This window comes from Saccopteryx bilineata, chromosome 7 (genome assembly GCF_036850765.1).
Source record: "Saccopteryx bilineata isolate mSacBil1 chromosome 7, mSacBil1_pri_phased_curated, whole genome shotgun sequence".
In the NCBI taxonomy this organism is placed as follows: Eukaryota; Metazoa; Chordata; class Mammalia; order Chiroptera; family Emballonuridae; genus Saccopteryx; species Saccopteryx bilineata.
Window position 1 is genome coordinate 94,083,207 of NC_089496.1, and position 20,846 is coordinate 94,104,052.

At 41.7% G+C, this 20,846-nt stretch overlaps 1 non-coding gene across 1 annotated transcript; it reads right to left on the bottom strand.

Moving 5' to 3' along the window:
* Positions 1-17,520: 17,520 nt before the first annotated feature.
* Positions 17,521-17,684, bottom strand: LOC136311260 (U1 spliceosomal RNA). The gene has a single exon (XR_010726698.1). It is a non-coding gene; the product is annotated as a U1 spliceosomal RNA (small nuclear RNA).
* Positions 17,685-20,846: the final 3,162 nt, after the last annotated feature.

Genomic DNA, 20,846 nt, shown 5'->3' on the forward strand with positions numbered 1-20,846 from the left:
TTAGGGAGAAATGCTACTCATGAAAGCTTGAGCCCTAGGTTAACTTGATTTGGAAAAGTAAACTGGCTCTTACTGCAAGGAGAATATGAAAGGATATCTGACTAAGACAGACTTTGCCTCAATTTTGAACTCGTTACTTAATGTGTTGTGATTGCTCTACTTTTATTTACCCATCCTGTATATTAAATGTGGCCCCCTAAGATTTATATGTTGAAACTTAATCCACAATGTGCTATTATTTGGACCTATGGAAAGTGCTTAGGTCATAAGGGTAGAGCCCTTATGAATGAGATTAGATTAGTTCATTTATAAAAGAACCCTGGACAGCTCCCTCAACCCTTTCTCCATGCAAGGATGAGGATGTAGCATTAAAGATGGCTTTTGGTGAACTAGGAAATGAGTTCTCAATAAATCTGCTGGCTCCTTGATCTTAGACTGTGCAGCTTTCAGAACTGAGAACGAAATTCCCATTGTTTAATAAGCAAGGCAGTCTACGATATTCTGTTATAGCAGCTGGAAACCATTTGTCATCTTTATTTTTTTTATCTAGAAAATTAAATTTAATGGGGTGACATTGATCAATAACAGCACATAGGTTGAGTCAGTCATCATCAGTTTTATGGAGGAATGTTTCATCTGATCTGCCTTATCCATGGCTAACATGTTCCTTGTGATGCAGAGCTAATAATTTTTCTCCAGCTTGACCAGGCGGAAGCATCAGACTAGGATGCAGAGGACCCAGGTTCGAAACCCTGTGGTCGCCAGCTTGAGCGTGGGCTCACCAGCTTGAGCACAGGATTGCTGGCTTGAGTGTGGAGGCATAAACATGACCCCATGGTCACTGGCTTGAGCCCAAAGGTCACTGGCTTGAAGCCCAAGGTCACTGGCTTGAGCAAGGGGTCATTTGCTCTGCTGCAGCCCCCTGGTCAAGGCACATATGAGAAAGCAATCAATGAACAACTAAAGGAGCCACAACAAAGAATTGATGCTTCTCATCTCTGTCCATTCCTACCTGTCTGTCCCTAACTGCCCCTCTCTCTGTCTGTCACACACACACACACACACACACACAAATAATAATAATAATAATAATAATAATAATAATAATTTTGCTGCAAGCCAGCCTGTGAATATTCTAGCCCTGGCTGATTTGTTTTCCACTTTGATTCCCAGCACACAAAGAAGATGAGAAAACTTCCATTTCATCATTTGGCACTTGAGGGATATTGGTTGTATTATAACTAGTAGTATAGGTGTTTAAATGCTAATCCCAGCCAGGTGCTTGAGGACCATGTAAATAACACAGCAATGTTAGAACTAATGGGAAAATAGAAATAAGCATGCAGCCTACTAACGTGATGAAAACATACTTTCCTATGAGTGATGCTGATCTGAGATTCTTTATGAAACTTGATATCCTTCAATGGCTTCTCCTTCTCTACAGATTTAAGAAAATCCTTACAAATAATTATTCAAGGTTCTCTGCATTTAGCTAATTTATCTGTGGTAGGTAGAATAATGTCCCTCCCTCAAAGTGCCCTCATAATCCTAGAGCCTATAAATATGTTACTTAACATGGCAAAAGACACTTTGTAGATGTGATTAAAAACCTGGGGCTTGAAAGATTTTTCTTGACTGTCTAGATATGCCCCATTAATTGCATGGGTCCTCGAGTCTGGAGTACTGTTCGTGAAAAGAGAGAACCAAGAGATGTCAGCATAAGAAGGATTATTTCACCTACTGTTGCTGGATTTGAAAACAAAGGGAGGTGGCCACAAGCCAAGCAATGCCACTGACTTTGAGGATCTGGAAGAGGCAAGGAGACAGGGTCTTCCCTAGAGCCCCTGGAAAAAAACGCAGACCTATCAATGGCTTGCTTTCAGTCCAAAGAGGACTTGTAACCAACAGAAATGTAAAAACATAAACTTGTGTCACTTTAAACCTCTCAGCTTGTAGTATATCAATTTGTTATAGTAGCTAAAACAAATAAACACACCATCCACTAAATGTTTATCATTGCCCTGCACCTATTTTTCCAGTTGAACTGGTAAACCATACACGCCTCCCCCAAATATTTTGTTTTCGGGTGTTTTGTGCTTTCGCTCACGTTTTGCCACTAGTGACTTTCCCACTCCCATGGCCTCCCCAATTGATTCTACATTTCCTTCAAAGTCCAGCCAAGTCCTACCTTTTTCATGACCTTGTTTATACAACCCCCAAGTTATGTTATTCAAACTTCCATAGCAATCTATTTGCCATCATCTTTATTTACAAGCTTATATTGTGAGTATTTTTTCAGAATATAACTCTCCAAAAAAACCCCACATTTTAAAAAGGAAAATACTACTTCATAACAATTTAAAATCCCAATTATGCCCTGAAAGGATGCAGAGTAACTCTGTATTTAGATAATATACATATTTGTTATAACACCTGTTCACCTCAGGGCAGAGATTTAATTAAAAAAAAAAAAAAAGATATACAGTGCATCCGTAAAGTCATGGTGCACTTTTGACCGGTCACAGAAAAGCAACAAAAAATGATAGAAATGTGAAATCTGCACCAAATAAAAGGAAAACCCTTCTAATTTCTGTGGGATGATGTGGCAGCATGTGCGCATGCGCAGATGATGACGTAACACCATGTATACAGCGAAGCAGCCCACAGCCATGCTAGTCGGGATGTGGACGGTACAGAGGAAAGTTCAGTGTGTTCTGTGGCTTGCTAAATTTGAATCCATGACCAAAGTGCAATGTGAATATCAGCACATTTATAACGAAGCACCACCATATAGGAATAACATTACTTGGTGGGATAAGCAGTTGAAGGAAACTGGCAGTTTGGTGGAGAAACCCGTTCTGGTAGGCCATCAGTCAGTGATGAGTCTGTAGAGGCTATATGGGATAGCTACCTAAGGAGCCCTAAAAAATCTGTGCGTGAGCCCACATTGAACTGCACTGAATAGGTATGAAACTGGGAGAGTTTTCCTTTAATTTGGTATAGATTTCACATTTCTATCGTCTTTTGTTGCTTTCCTGTGACTGATCAAAAGTGCACCATGATTTTATGGACACACTGTATTTAAAGATTTTAAAAACATGGAGGAAAAAGTATTTTATTACAGCTACTTGACCAGAAGGAGAAAAGGGATTATAAATTCCTTACTACTGTACATTATGTTATGGCCACAGTGGGGGTGTGTGGTGGTTATAGAACTTGCTTAGGAAATTGTAAAGAGAATGAGATCTTGACTGGAAATTTCATCTAGTGCACAAAGGAATCTGGTAGGGGCAGTGGTTGTCAACTAGGGTAATTCAACTTCCAACAGGACATTGGCCAAATGCCTGGAGACATTATCATAACTGGGGGAAGGTGCTGCTGACATCTAGTGAATGGAAACCAGGGATGCTACTCTACACACTACAACAATGCCCAGGATGGCAACCCACAATAAAGAATTATCCTGCCCCAAATTTGATAATATTGAAGTTGAAGAAGTTGAATTTAGGGAAACTGTGACTCCAGCCTAAAAATGTATATTGATTGGTAATGTAAAAGTGGTGGAATTGTGAATAGAGTTAAAAATGACAACTAATGAGAAAAAGATGAATTGATTTTACTTTTTTTTTTTTTTTTTTTTTTTTGTATTTTTCCAAAGTTGGAAATGGGGAGGCAGTCAGACAGACTCCCGCATGCGCCTGACTGGGATCCAACCGGCATGCCCACCAGGGGGCGATGCTCTGCCCATCTGGGGCATTGCTCTGTTGCAACCAGAGTCATTCTAGCGCCTGAGGCAGAGGCCATAGAGCCATCCTCTGCGCCTGGGCAAACTTTGCTCCAATGGATCCTGGGCCATGGGAGGGGAAGAGAGAGACAGAGAGGAAGGAGAGGAGGAGGGGTGGAGAGGCAGATGGGCGCTTCTCCTGTGTGCCCTGGCCGGGAATTGAACCAGGGACTCCTGCACGCCAGGCCGACGCTCTACGACTAAGCCAACCGGCCAGGGCTGATTTTACTTATTAAGCTCTAGTACCTATGAATGTGAAGACCGACTGTCAAGTGACTAGCATGGATTTTTAAGTAGGCACAATTTTTTTTTTTTTTTTTAACATTCAGGTCATAGGAGTAATTCCATCGCATTTCACACTGGGAGGAAGATGGCTTGGATGGCTATAAGGTTCTAAGAAATATATGTATATATTTTCATTCATTGAATTTACTGGGATAACATTGGTCCAAAAATCATACCGGTTTCAAGTGTACAACTCAATAAAATGCCATCTAAACACCATATCCATGTTCCCTCCTTCCCAAGCAGTCTCTTTTTCTCCCCATTCCCCCCTTGCTGCCCATCCCCGCCAGGGGTCGTCAAACTTTTTATAAAAACCGCCCACTTTTGCAGTGCTGGTCAACCTGATCCCTACCGTGCAACCAAACAGCGCCGCGATTGGCCCATCATGAAAGCTGGAACGCCCACTAGTGGGCGGTAGGGACCAGGTCTGCCAGCACTGCAAAAGTGGGCAGTTTTTATAAAAAGTTTGAGGACCCCTGCGCCATACCCCCTTTTTTCTCTGGCTATTGCCACACAGCTGTCTGTGTCTATGTGTTATGGCAGATATGCTTTCTGGCTAAGAAATATAATTTTGACTATGTAATTCTAAAGTATCAGTGAGGTTCAAAGGAGAATTGAGGTAGTTGTGCGACAAGATCTGTGATGAGGTCGACTGAGTGATACTTCAAGGGGTGATACTTCAAACCATCATGACCATTTTGTCAGCAAAACTAAAGCTACTTTTTAGCAACTATTAAGGGAATGAGACTTGCAGAAAGAAATCAATTGCTTTGATGTTGGTTGTTGACAAAAGTAAACCTGAAGTATTCTACTCCTACTTTTTTGTTTTTTGCTTTCTCTGATGAATAAAATGATATGCAATTAATTATGGTAAATAGAGAAGTCTGAGGTGGGTGAAGAGATTAAGAGAGATTGCAACAATTCCAGGCTCTGCATTAGAAGGTCTCCAGTGCATCCTGGGATGCTGAGGAAATGTCTTAGTTTATCCCAGCTATGTTTGGGTTCTTGGAAGAATCAGAATGGGAATGCTACAAAGAAACTGGAGATGAGCTAATAATAGATTTGCAAGACTCAAAATAAAACAGGCACATTTCACAAACTGCTGACTGGCAAGCTCAATGTAATTTCCAGAAAGACTTCTAGCATGTTGTTATCATGACATAGTTTGTGAGTATTCAGAGGCAACAATGGGTTTGTTAAGTATATGAGCAACTGAAAATGAACAATATCAAATGAATCACATTTCATTTTTTGTAAGTTGAAAGATAGCTAACACAGACATGGATGTTCATATGGTAGAGCGGATTGTGGTAAAGCGCTTGAACATCCTTCCTCGATATCTCTATGTAAAGTATAAACATGAGTTTAAAATTAGTAACATTTAGTAGACACATAATTGATTGAAGTACCATACCCAAAGAGTAGCAACTAATATATCAATTCCCTACAGCCTGCAGGACTTGGTCGCCAGCCTATCTTCATCAATATCTTTGTCAGAAAAATCAATATATTGTTGAAGGTGTGAGGGGCCATATTTATCAAATCTCACAGTGATATAACCCTGAGAATGCTGTGAATACAATACACCAATGAATCAGAATTTTAAATTAACTCGTTGAGATGACAGAAAAACATAAATATTCATAGATTCATAGTTGATTTGAGTTGGAGAAAGCTGTAGTCAAAATCTTTAATTTTTTTAGCCAAGGAAAGTAGGGCACAGGAGGATAACTTTCTGTAGCTCATATATGGGTTTACAGAAAGACAGCAAATCTATGGGTTTACAGAATTATACACATTAGGGGCTGATTCATATAAAACAACGGGGCCGGTTGTCTCAAGCAATCATTTAAATGTCCTTTAATTGTAGCACTACGAAATACAGCAAGAACAAATAAAATAAATTACCAAAAATCAACAAGACTTACTACTATTCCATTCTGCACGGCCAACACCGTAGTTGTTGATGACAAACAGGTGACCAGTTCCAGATTCCTTCCCCTTACTTTCAGTATTTAAAAAGTATAATATAGTTATTTATAGACACAAACAGTGAAATGCATTTCTCTGTATGCAGAGGTATTTTTCTCTAAAAATGATCCACATGGACCTGATGAAAAATAAAGAATGCCTTTAGAATGTATGGTAAACGGATTTTTACATTAGGGAACAACATACACACACAAAGAAAGCCTTCCTGTTAGCAATGCTTATTATAGGAATGATACTATACTGCCCAGGTCCGGGTTCCTGGGTAATCTCAATATTGCTGTGCACCAGCATAAGAACTTGCTGTTACTACCAAAGTCCAACAGGTCAGATGAGGCTTTTAATTAATTTGAGTCTATGTCTGTCACACTGAACTGCACAAAAAAACCCCCAGAAAGTCATGTATTTTCATACGGATAAGAGAAAGTATGGTGATAGCCTTATTCAAAGGATGGGACTGATCTTTTGATGGCTTATGCCAGAGATTCTCAAAGCAAAGAAAACTCAGTTCGTGCACTCACAAGGTTTGGAAAAGAAAGTTGCCATTATCAGCCCAGAGAATTACGATGGGAAAGAATTGTATGTTAAGAACAACACTGATTATCCATACTGATATAATTAAATATTTATTACAATTGCATGAGTATCAAATCTTGATGAAATTAATTAAATCACTCATTTATTTCTTCCTGTTCTCATTCAACAACTTTCAGTGAATATTTACCACATGTCAGGCACAGTGATAAGTGCTAGAGATACAAAGATAAATGAAATTCAGCCCTCACAGCCAAGGATTTACTGTCTTTTAGGAGACATAAATCTCCAACCAAATTTTGCAACGAAGCAAAGTATATCCTGTGAGAATTAAATCTTTTAGGTAAATGGGGATCTAGGAGAGGAAGAGATAAACAGATTAATGGAGTAAGAAAAATGGTTTACTAAAGGAAATTCAGCGCAAAACCAGCCATTTATAATCTCAGAAACTTCTGAGTTTTGTAGAAATCTCTGCTTAAAATAAAAGAGCTGAGTTGACATTTCCCATGGTACTTGCGTATTATTCTTAATCATACCTGAGTTTCTTTTTATTATTATTATTTATTTATTCATTTTAGAGAGGAGAGGGAGAGACAGAGAGAGAGAGAGAGGAGAGACAGAGAGAGAAGGGGGGAGGAGCTGGAAGCATCAACTCCCATATGTGCCTTGACCAGGCAAGCCCAGGGATTCGAACCAGCGACCTCAGCATTCCCAGGTCGACGCTTTATCCACTGTGCCATCACAGGTCAATACCTGAGTTTCTATTAGATGAAACCATAGTCTGAAAATCTCAAAATATCAAAGTCCTACCCCAGAATGTATTTCTACTTCCAATTTTCTCAAGACAGATATAGAAGCAAGAAACGGTGGTATCATAAAGTAGAATAGCAATGTATTATGATACCCAGTTCCAAGTCTAGATCCAACCCACATAAGAGGCCTCCCTTCTCCCACTGAACTAAAATATGAATCCCAGACATTACTGTACTCCAGCTACATGCTTGAATAGACAAACACAGAAGAAAAAAGACAAAAGAATGAAGGCTTGATCCATACTTGAGCTGGATCCTGTTAGCACTCAAGTCACATGGGATTCAGAACCAGCTATGTCTATACACAGTAATCACAGTCATGCAAATGTCAGACTAGTTCACAGCAACTCCCCATTGTACAGTCTAAGTGAGGATGAAGATGAAGGTGAAATTAGAGGACATACTCCTAGAAACTCTTCCCTTGGGGAACACTGACCAACAGAGGATGGTACTCTAGCTAGGTTGTCATTGAGAATGAAACATAGAAGTTCACTGCACTAACTTTTTGTCCTACAACCATAACAACCCCTACTGAGGACCCTGCCAAGAACCATCCTGATATTCCATAAAAGAAATAATCATTTAGAGTGTTGGCCTGGTGTGTAGAAGTCCTGGGTTTGATTCCCAGACAGGGCACACAGGAGAAGTGCCCATCTGCTTCTCCACCCTTCCACCTCTCCTTCCTCTCTATCTCTCTTCTCCTCCCACAGCCAAGGCTCCATTGGAGCAAAAGTTGGCCCGGGTGCTAAGGATGGCTCCGTGGCCTCTGCCTCAGGCACTAGAATGGCTCTGATTGCAGCGGAACAACACCCCAGAGGGGCTGAGCATAGTCCCCTGATGGGCATGCTGGGTGGATCCCAGAATCTGTCTGTCTGCTTCCGCCACCCCCCAACCCCCGCTTCTCACTTCTGAAAAAAAATACCAAAAAAAAAGAAATAATATTTTTTTTATAAATTTTTTATTTTTTTTAATTTATTCATTTTAGAGGAGGGAGAGAGAGAGAGAGAGAGAGAGGAGAGACAGAGAGAGAGAAGGGGGGAGGAGCTCCCATATGTGCCTTGACCAGGCAAACCCAGGGTTTTGAACCGGCAACCTCAGCATTTCCAGGTCAACGCTTTATCCACTGCACCACCACAGGTCAGGCCAGAAATAATAATTTTATAACCAAAAAAATAGGTAAGAAAATTATTAAATAACCTGTTATAATTAATAATAATACCATTACGAAAAATTGACAACAGTCTTACTGCACTTACATACCAGTGAGAATACAATTACAGATTTGGAATAAACCAAGAGTAGGTATCTCAGGAAAATTTCTCTATGGGCATCATACTCTCCTACTCATAATCATACTGTCTAAAGCACACATCTTAAGAATGTTAGAAACTGTCATATCTTAGTGTATTGAACATAAGAGACCTCAGTCCTTCATCCTTTCTTTGACACAGGGAACTGTTCATTAAAAGTCATGACTGTCATTCAAATTGTGTGTATTGGAAACAATTCTTGAACTGATAGATTTAACTCCCCTCTCACAAATCTTGCAAATCTCTTCAAACCTGACCTTCCCAGTCCTCAATGTGAGTGACACAGCTGGCAAGCAAGGACACTGACAGTGTCGGAGAGAGAGTTGTGATAGCTTGCCTGCCTTCGAAGCCCCTGAGAGCCTTTCCAGTCATTAGAGATACTTTGTTTCTGTAAATGCAAATACATTTTCCACGGTAAGAGAATGGTGAATCTCACAAAAGCTATAAAATTAGGAGTTTTGCTCAGAAAAATGCACCTCAATACAGTTTTAAACTCAGAAAAGGTAAGTTTTATGTTTTAATAAAAAAGCACAGAGCTGTTGAATTTAGAAAATTTTCTGGCTTGACCAGGTGGTGGTGCAGTGGATTGAGCACTGGACCAGGATGCCAAGGGCCCCGTTTTGAAACCCCATGGTAACCACTAGAGTGCAGGTTTGTCATCTTGAGCACGAGATCATCAGCATGATTTCAAGGTCACTGGCTTGAGCCCAAATGCCGCTGGCTTGAGCCCAAGATCACTGGCTTGGGCAAGCGGTCGCTGGCTCCGCTTGAACTCCTGCTCCCACAAGGCATGTATAAAAGACAACCAATAAGCGACCAAAGTGAAGCAACTACAAGTTGATGCTTCTCTTCTCTCTCCTCCCCCTTTCTCCCTTCCTGTCTCTTTTTCTTCCTAAAAATCAAAAATCTGAATTAAGAAAAAGAGTTGCTTTAAGAAAGATGCCTAGCAAACTGCATAGTTCAAAGCAAGGCTCTCAAGATGCACAGCGGCCAGTGAAAGTATTAGCTGAATTAGTTTTCTAGGCAGAGAATCAGTTGGGATTTCACTTCATCAGCATGACTTTATGTGTAATTAAAACAAAATAGCTTATGAAGCAGACTTTTAAAGGGAAGGGGGGGTGCTGGTGATGCTTTGCCACATTAAAGACCTCTCCCAGGAAGGACCTGCCCATGTCTATCCAATCTTGATGCCAGTGCCCGGCTGGTATTGGTACAGAATGCCATAGACAGCAGATCTTATTTCAAACACATTACTTTTATTCCTCCCTTAAAAATGCAGGAGTCTCCCCAGAGAAGTCCCTGTCACACACCATTCTCTTCAAGCTAAGTTCTAAATATATTTGTTACCTGTAAAAAGGGACTAATTGGATTTTCACCACTTGTGCAGGATATTATGGCCCTAGTTACACAACACTGACTTGGCAAAAAAGAGAATCAACTAGGTCTCATTTGGATTTTAAACTTGAAATTAAATAAGGCTCTACTGAATTATACACCATAATCTCATTCTCCATTAACAGTGTGTGTGTGTGTTAATGAACCATCTTTCCTTATAATAGAACTTCTGTATCCTTTGCCACATTTTTAATGTACAGGTGGATTCTAGAGTCTGCTAAGGTCTAAACATCTACCATGTATGACTTGGAATTGCTATTCCCATTATGCATTTATGTAGCACCTTTTGTTTCCCTCAAAAATCACAATTATTATGTCATTCTATCTGTTAAGAGTCATTTTTAGTAATTATTAACCCCACATCAAATGATTTAAACAACTTTTCCTCACCACTAGACAGAAAATTCCTTGGAATCTCTAACCCAGCAACAGAGAAGAGTCTATGCCTCTCTTCTGAAAGCTAGGTCTTTTCCAGCCTATATAGTGCCTCTCCCATCAGTACTGCTCCTTTCATATGCATCCCACACTGTCTGATAGAGTGAGCTGTTCTTCATGTATCATTCCAATGCATCATTCCAATCCACCCTATCTTAAAGACATCAGCATAGAAGTCTGTGATGCCCTGATATAGGTTCTACTCTATTTGATTTGAAGGAATAAGAAACATCAATTCTGCCAGGAGATGTCTATGTAATACTTTTAGACAAGTAGCTGTCTAACTGCTGCAAGATTGCAAAATGCGGACTCTGGTTTAGTGAAGATCCCAAACATGAAGTGGGAAACTCTCCCCTTGAAAAGAGTCCAAATGACTCTCTCTCACTGGTAAGTTTTGGCACCAGAGGCGGGCCACAGGACCGTACAACTCCAAATTCGGTTCCCTCAGAATTTGGACAGACACCTAGATGAAATGGATTCCATCTGCAGTAAAAGGAGAATGACACAAAAGGATATACTGTAACCTGGATGATTCTAGGTTTATAAAGTTAAGAAGCAAGTAAACTAATCTGTGGTGCCGGAAATCCAATGGTGAGTGGTTGCCTTGGTTGGGGGTGCAGCGTGGAACCGGAAAGTGACGATGGGAGAGGAGCCCAACATGCTCATAATGTTCTGTCTCTTGATCTGCATGATAGTGACCTGGGTGTATTCATTTTGTGATTATTCATTGAGCCTTACACTTGCAATTTGAGAATTTCTTTATGTGCAGGTTAGATTTCATTTTAAATATACCCATGTTACTAAGCCTTCTAACCAATTGTATCAGAATCTCTAGAGATGCAGCTCAAGCACTGGTAGTTTTACAAAGTTCTGAGTGCTGATTATGCTTTTCCACCTCCCAACTCCCTGCCATTCTCTGATCTGCACTATGGGAGGCTGACTACTAAGAACTGCATCACCCCCAGCTTCCTCATCCTCTGCCCTCCACCTGGATTCGGACACTGGGAATGGGGGGGGGGGATAGAAGAAGAGAGGACAGGGTGATGGAGGATTTGATCCTCCCACCTTGCTCTCTCCCTACATGTCATTCTAACTGTGACAGGGTTTCCTCCCGTGACCACAGCAATGACTTGCACTGGGCTCAGGTTGCACCGTTTTCTTTTGTCTCTTTTGGTCTAAAGTAGTTATGGTGTCTGAGGAATTCGGATCCTGACTGAAAACCTGTATGTGATTATTATTCAGGCCTGACTATTGACATTTAGAAAGGCTTTACCGACAGGTCTCATGGTTAGAAGCAGCCCTCCACCATGCTAGCTGTGATGCACAACTAATACATCATTATCTCTAAAAGAAACTGCTGTCAGCCAGGCCCCTCTGGAGGTCTTTTTCTTACGCATGTGCATTCCTGGCCCTGGAACTTGGGAAACCTACCCCGTCACTACCCACCCCACCACCCCTGACTCAGGAATCATTAGACTGCAGAGCCTTTTATCTGGGGCTCCCTCAGCAGTGAGATAGCCCCCACATCCTGGCTCATCCATCTGACCCTTGACGGGCTCGTCATTTCACGGGGAGAAATGGAACAGTGGGAGTTTGTGCTTTCTCCCGTTTTCGATTCTTATTTGCTTTTACCTTTACATTCAGTGATTAAAGGCTTAACTCTCCTATTTGGCTGGTTGCTTTTGTTGGCTACACTGGCCTGACAGCTCAGCTACCCCTTCGCTGCCCCTGAAGCAGAGTTCCGACAGTAGTGACAGCGTCCCGCACAAACCTGAGGTGCTGGAGGCTCCCCCAGCCACCCTGTGGTGATCCTCATAACCCTGCCTGGGCTTTCCTAAAGAGTAACCTCATCACATTCTCTTCAGTTATGCCTGCTGAGCATGCCATGTGTCCTGAGAATGTGAATGATATCCTACCTACAGGCTTCTAATACGCAGGCCGTGTTGAAAAGTACTGATACAAAACGTATATGCCACAAAAAGGAATAGCACTTGATCTTTGCATTAGTTTCCCAAGTCTGCCATCACAGAGTGCCATCACAGAGTCAGTCAGCTTAAACCACATAAATTTACTGTGTCACAGTTCTACAGGCTACAAGTTCAAAATTAAGCTATTGACAGGGTGAGGGAAGGGTTGAATCCAAGCCTTTCTCTTGGCTTCCGGGAGCTCCATGGCTTATAGCAACATTAACACCAATTTTCACGATACCACGCTGTATGTGTTTGTGTCCAAATTGTCCTCATTTATAAGGCTGGCAGTCCTATTGGAGTAGGGGTGCACCCCACTCCAGTATGATCTCTTAGTCACATCAACAATGACAACTATTTCCAAATAAATTCATCCTCTTGGGAAGGGATGGTGGGGTTTGGACTTTATTCTATTTGGGGGATGACACAATTTAGCTCACAATAAACTTTCCAGGGAATGATTTCATAATGAATTTCTATTCCTCTTCTGTTGTGACTGTGGGAAAAAATGTTGTGTCTTCTCTGGAAAAAATGATCTTAGTCCAGGGGTCGGAAACCTATGGCTCGCAAGCCAGATGTGGCTCTTTTGATGGCTGCATCTGGCTCGCAGACAAATCTTTAATAAAAATAATAATAACGTTAAAAATATAAAACATTCTCATGTATTACAATCCATTCATTCCTACCGCTCATGTTCATGGTTGCAGGTGGCTGGAGCCAATCACAGCTGTCCTCCGGGACAACAACAAATTTTTATTGGATAATGTGTAACATACATGGGTCGTTGTATGGCTCTCATGGAATTACATTTTAAAATATATGTTGTTCATGGCTCTCTCAGCCAAAAAGGTTCCCGACCCCTGTCTTAGTAGATGTGATTCAGCTGGTGCTGATGCTACTCACAGGCTCCAGAGAGAACATATGAACCAAATCTGATTCATCCAAATACTCCATCCAATGGGCTACACTGGTTATTGGTTCAGGGATAGGTAACTGACCAGGAGAGACCAGGGAAAGTAAGCCTCCTGGAACTTAGATGGAAACTATTAGAAAAAAGCTTCATAAAACTGACGGAAGCCTAGAGCTCCTAGGACCCTCCGTACATATATATATAAAGGCCCTGCCTCTACGGGAAACAGCCTTGAGGAGAGCAGATCCAAGCACTAGAAAGACAGGATGCTGTGACGATAACATTTGAACTTTTGTGCACCTTGGGCTCCCCAGACACGGAAGCCAATAAAAATCCTCTTGGTTTAAACTAATTTGAGTTGTGTCCCCAGAATGTACACATAGCATGGCCTTGATATTTCCACCCAGTATGACACTAACAGGTTTAGCTGTAAAGACACAGGTCCTCAGACTTTAGTGAGCAACAGAATCCTCTGGAACAGGGGTCCCCACACTTTTTACACAGGGGGCCAGTTCACTGTCCCTCAGACCGTTGGAGGGCCGGACTATAAAAAAACTATGAACAAATCCCTATGCACACTGCACATATCTTATTTTAAAGTAAAAAAACAAAATAGGAACAAATACAATATTTAAAGTAAAGAACAAGTAAATTTAAATCAATAAACTGACCAGTATTTCAATGGGAACTACAGGCTTGCTTTTGGTTAATGAGATGGTCAATGTCCGGTTCCATATTTGTCACTGCCAGATGTAACAAGTGATGTGACATGCTTCCGGAGCCGTGAGGCGTGCATCCCACGTCACTGGAAGTAGTACTGTATGTGAGCAATGCCATGCTTTGCATCTCTCACTGACCACCAATGAAAGAGGTGCCCCTTCCGGAAGTGCGGCGGGGGCCGGATAAATGGCCTCAGGGGGCCGCATGTGGCCCGCGGGCCGTAGTTTGGGGACCCCTGCTCTGGAAGGTGTGATAAAACACAAATTACTGGCCACCAAAGTTTAGTAGATTTAGGGTGAATCTTGAGAATTTGATTTCTAACAGGTTCACAGGTGAGGCTTAAACACTGAAGGCCAATGCTCTGGGAAACTGAGAGATCGTGTAGGCGGCAGTGCGATGGATGGAAGGACTCTGCCAAGGAGAACTGAGAATCAGATCACCTTGTACTGCTTTCATCAGCTTTCAAATTACAAGTGAGTCAATGGAAGTGTTATTTGGTATCTAGCATCTTAGATTTCTGTTTCCCAATCTCTAAAACAAAGCTGGATCTTAAACCCTCTGTCGATGCAGACGACCAGAGCTGTGTGTTGTTTTCACAATCTCAGAAACCATCTGAACACCTCCTGCACAGTAGTGCTTCATTGCTACTAGACTCAAAAAATTTTCCATGGCCAAACTCAAGCTGCAACAAACCCCTTGAGGTTAAAGAAATTTATGATTACCTAGCACTGACAACCACCAGAAAACGTAATCATACGCTGCTCTTTCATGTCTGATGGATTAATTTTGACACAAGCACTCACCTATGACCTCCTTAAAGTGAAATCATTCCTGCAGTGAGATCCATTTGGATGGAACGAACCTATCTTGAACTTTACGAAGGTCAAAATCTTTGGTCATTAAGTAAATGCATTTCTGGATTCAAATTGTACAGGCTGTCTGAGAAGACAGGGGAGAGAATGTAAATGGCAGAGACTCCAGGTTCTCATCACCTCAACACTCAGTGGTGTGGTTGCAGGGTCCTATGTGGGTGGAGCGCAGAGCGCATTCCTAGCAGCTGTGGCTGATGCAAGGCTGTGAGAATACTCCAGCTCCCAGAAGCCTCCTGGGCACACCCAGGAAGGAAGCTCGCCCGCTATAAAGAAGCGACTTAGAGCCAACCACGCAGCTCCCTGATCTTTTCAGCCATTGGCTTTGAGGAGCACGCTGTAGCACCCTATAGGCTGAACCTGTGTATATAAGCTAGCTTACTTCCTGAATAAAGTGGATCTGCGTCACTGAACCTGGTCTCCGGAGTGGGGTCTTGGCGTCTCCGTGGTCCTCACCCCCCGGCAGGACTTGTCCACAGTCCTGGGACATACTGGTGGCCCAGGAATCCAGAGACCAGATTTGGGTAACGGTTTTGGCAGCACTAAGATGAGTTACCTTGCTGAAATCTCTGAGCTAATCTGAAAAGACAATTAAACTTCTTTAATTCTACATTTCCTTTTTTTTTTTTTCTCTCTCTTTGTCTTCTGCGCATGTGTAGTTTGGATTCCACCTGGAGAGGTGACAGTCTGACTTGGACTGCCATTAGCTAAACGGAAAGCAGGGTGTGAGTTCTAAGAAAACCAAACCAGCCTCAGCTGCAGGCACCACGGGCTATGAATCCGGACTGGGCCGCATCGTAACTCTATAACCCTGGACAGAGCCACTAAATCACTCTGAGCTATGAATTCCTTGTCAGTAAAAGTGAAGTAAAAATACTTACCTTGAGGGTTCTTATGAGGATTAGAGATAATATATGCAAAGCATCATGCATGAGTTCTCAATCAAGGGTGGTATAAATCACATGGGGTCTTACAGAGTCTCTGGAAGTAGAAGCTTGAATGTGGAACTGATGACAAGGAGCAGTAAAAATCCGGCGGCGTCAGGGCGCTGGCCCACAAAGCTCTGTCTCTGCGCTGTTTCTTTGCTCCTGGGGAACCACCTGATGTGTGCTGGGCTTGGCCCACACTGGCGTCCTCAGGTCTGCCTTGCCCTGAACTACCCTTACTCTTCAGCTCTGACAGGCCCTTGGCTTTGTTCCAACTTCCCCGTAATGGCTGTCACCCGGCTCTACCCTTCTGTCCAGATTTGGGCATACCTCGTTTGATTGTACTTCATAGATCTTGTGTTTTCTACAAAGTGCAGACAAGACTCTCCACCAGCAATAAAAAGACAGCAGCTTGCTTTATCGCGGCCGTCTGGGACCTACCCCGCCATGTATCAGGGTGTGCCTGAAGTTTGGTGCCTGCTTCCAGCTTATGACAGGGTTGTTCTATCCCTGGATGCTGCCTCTGCCTAATTCTAGTATGTTGATACTGATATGGGTTTATATAACCAGGTTTCCTAATAAAGAGGAACTAAAATGAAACACTGGGTTTTCAGCTGATTCCTCAGTACCACGGTGAAGAGCGAAAGCAATGCTAGAATGCAGCTATGGAGAGTGGGAATGTTCAGAAAAGTCGAAGCAGGACTGAAAGGGAGTTCTAGAAACTAAAATACTGGTACCAACAAAGGTCAACGCTCCTGTGAACAAGTCTCCATGTCTAAATTTATGGTGAGAGACAGAGATCCAGATCTCAGGGGGAAGATTATCTCCTATAATAAATACCAAGAGACTGACATTCCCATACCCTCATAACCAAGACAAGGACAGATTCTGCAAAACAACTAACTCTAAGGCTGGTAAGACTTTGAACCTCTGAATGTAGCAGTCACTCTGGAATCACCAAACCTAATGTTGCATTTCTGATAGCTACAAACAAATTCCATTTATTCAGCAGGGCAGCCTGAAATTGGCCTAAAGGTAAAAGGATGATCTTAATGGTGTATGACAAGACTTGCATTACAAAATAATTTCAATCACCAGGCATGTTCAAAAGCTACTTTGCAGCTGTTGGAAAATTTACAAATAGACTTTAAATACATTGAAGGCAAAATAGGCTTGAACCTTCCTGTCTCGATTATAATTTGACTCTGACCTGTGGAAACAAAGAGGGGACAGATGCAGGGAATGAGGGCAGGATGTGTCCCAGGGAAACTGGGAAGAAATGAAGCAAAGAAAGTCTTCTTTCAACTTAAAAAATACATTTCCTGATTAGAGTAGCATCATGAGCCCAAATGAAGATGCTTTAATGCTTATGTCATTTCAAATTGCACCAAAATTCTGACTCAGCTTAAACACCTCATTATACAGACAAGTAGAAAATCGCTCAAAGACCCTGGCAGAGAATTCTCACCAGACGACTCAGACTCCGGTGGGAGGCTCTCTATAAACTCGCTCCACCTCACATCGACATCGCCGGTGTCACTTTTTTTTCTTTTCTTCTTCTTCTTCTTTTTTTTTTTTTCTTAACAGGGGAGAGCGCGAACGCAGTCCCCCACTACCACAAATGATGCAGTCGAGTTTCCCACATTTGGGGAAATCGCAGGGGTCAGCACATCCAGAGTGCAATGGATAAGCCTCGCCTTGGGAAAAACACCTTCGTGATCATGGTATCTCCCCTGCCAGGTAAGTATCGCCGGTGTCACTTTTGAAAGCACAAGCTATGCAGGAAGACAACGTGGTCCATTTACTTATCAGTCCATTGTCACCTAGAAGCTGTGTAATTTGGGCAAGTTACTTAACTACAAAAAAACCCCACAAACCCTCCATTCTCTGAACCATGAACTGGAAGTAAGTCCTTCTATTGTGGGTTTGTTTTGATATCTGGCGAAACCACACTGTTCAGATGAAGGACTCGACCCTTTCTAACTCATTATTAAGGATCACGCTGTGCTTCAGTCACACTGGTTTCATTGTTCTCCAAAGGCACCAAAGCTTCGCTATTCACCCCTCACCGAATATAGACTCTTGAATCTTTTCTCACCACACATAGACCACCTGACCTTTAAGATGCAATACAAGTCTCCAGTCGTCCATTAATTCTTCTCTGGACACCCCCAACCATATTCCTCTATCCCTTTTCTAACCATCAAATTCAACAGGGCCTCTCATTTTAACAATCACATTGAACTGCTTCACATAACCAATCATATCTTCCCAGAAATGAAATTTTAGGATGACAAGACCAGGGTTTTTTAGTTTTTTGTTTTGCTTTTTATAAAGTTTACTGGGGTAATATTAGTTAATAGCATTAGATAAGTGACAGGTGTACAACATTATGACTTGACACCTGCATATCCCACTACATACTATTCACCAAAAGTCTAGTCCCTTCCATGCCTCTGCATTTGAATGTCTCTTCACCCTGCCCCTACCCCTTTTCCTCTCTGGTAACCACTGCTTTATTTTCAATATCTATGAGTTTGTATTTATCCATTCTGTTGGTGTGTTTGCTACCTTCTTGTTTTCTATTCACATATGAGATCACACAGTTTTTGTCCTTTTCCATCTGACTTATTTCACTTAGCAAAATACCACAAGATCCATTCATGTTATCACAAATAGCAAGATCCCATCTTTTCTATGGCTAAGCAGTATTTGATTTTATATATATATATATATATATATATACACACACACACACACACACACACATATATATAGACACACATCTTTTTTATCTATTCATCTATGACCTGGTTTTTTATAAAGATTTTATTTATTCATTATAGAGAGGGGAGAGAGAGAGAAGGGGGGGGAGGAGCAGAAAGCATCAACTCCCATATGTGCCTTGACCAGGCAAGCCCAGGGTTTTGAACCGGCAACCTCAGCGTTTCCAGGTTGACACTTTATCCACTGTGCCACCACAGGTCAGGCTAACGACCTGGTTTTAAACCTCTGTATTACTCCCTTCAAAACCAGACGCTATGAAAATAAATAAGAACAAAACAAAACAAGACAAAAACAGAAGTCACGATATTCACAAAGTAGTAAAAAAATAATAATTATTATTATTATCTGCAGTGTAACCATATTTACTGAGTGTTTTCTCTATGGTCAGTGCTCTCAAAAATATAGTCTGACATGGTCATGCTACCACAAAGACAACCACACACACAACTTGGAAATCAATACACGTTAACATATATTGTGGCGTCAAAATTGAGCAGGTTGTTGAAAGTTTTTCTTGAGTCTAATTTACAAGAGAAAGTAGAAAGGAAGACAGCAATAATATCAGGGAACAAGAGACAGAAGACTAAGTTGAATATTTCAGGAGAAGCACTTTCAATACCAGATCCCAGAAAACATGATTCAAAATGAAAGCTTACTAGCTCCCATATGAAGAAGGTCAGTAGTGGGGCCACCTGGATATCAAGACCTGACCTGTCTGTATCCACTGAGCCTGGCCAGCTGTACTCCTGCTCTCTTTGGGGTAGCGATACCACATATCACATCCAGGCCTCTGTTCTGTCATGATAGACACGAGGAAAACAGAACAGAGTGCGTTTCTGTCAGCAATTCTAATAATTATCTCATTTCATTATATTGATTTCGATTATCTGCCTGTCACTGAACCAATTACGACAGCCAAGGATGTGGGATACCCTCTCCTTGAGCCCACAGCTTAGCCTACTTCACAGAAAGCCAGGACCAGAATGTGGGACAACTGTGTGTCCCCAGGGGAAAGCTAGAATGGAGGGAGGAAGAGCGCAAACAGCCTCTGGGCAGTATAAACAACACATGTCTCTGCTTCGGGTGGAAAATGACTAGTTGGTTGATATTCAAATCTACAGATATGGAAAGGATCTAATTATCTCAGCTCATACATATTTTTAAAATTCCTAAAGGAAACATGTATGAATACATTGTGTACAATTAAGAATGGTTCTTTTGATACCATAGTTCATAGTGTGAGTTTTCCCATTAAATGGCCTATAGACTTCCCCAAATCACTCAGCAGGATGACTGGAACTCCCAAAGTCCATCTTCCTGGGCTACGAGTGAGGACAGACATGGGCTAAAGGGACAAAGAACCATTTTGGTTTCATGCTTTCCACACAGAATATACCCTAGAGCAGGGGTCCCCAAACTTTTTACACAGGAGGCCAGTTAACTGTCCCTCAGACCATTGGAGGGATGGATTATAAAAAAAATTATGAACAAATCCCTATGCACACTGCACATATCTTATTTTAAAGTAAAAAAACAAAACAGGAACAAATACAATATTTAAAATAAAGAACAAGTAAATTTAAATCAACAAACTGACCAGTATTTCAATGGAAACTATGGGCCTGCTTTTGGCTAATGAGATGGTCAATGTGCCCCTCTCACTGACCACCAATGAAAGAGGTGCTTCTTCCGGAAATGCGGCGGGGGGGGGGGGGGGCCGGATAAATGGCCTCAGGGGGGCGCATGCGGCCTGCGGGCCGTAGTTTGGGGACCCCTGCCCTAGAGCCTTAGCAGTGCATGAACCATAAGAAATAAAGATAAAATGCCAGTATAAAAATTTCCTTTTCAATAAGATACAGAAATAGGATATTAAGAACTACAGTCATTATAGAGTCTCAACCAACCCTGCTTTCTCAAAAGCAGAGTTATTTTACTTTGGTTAGTTACATGCTGCTTCTGAATATATTCAATTTAGGGTTCAGTTTTCTCCTTACCTTATTTTCAGTTGCACTTCTGCATTGTGTCATGATTACTATACTTCAAATCAAATTAGATGTTACTCTTTATTTGAAAACCAAAATAAACAAATCCATGTTCTATAAAGTGCCAATAGTGTTTTGCAA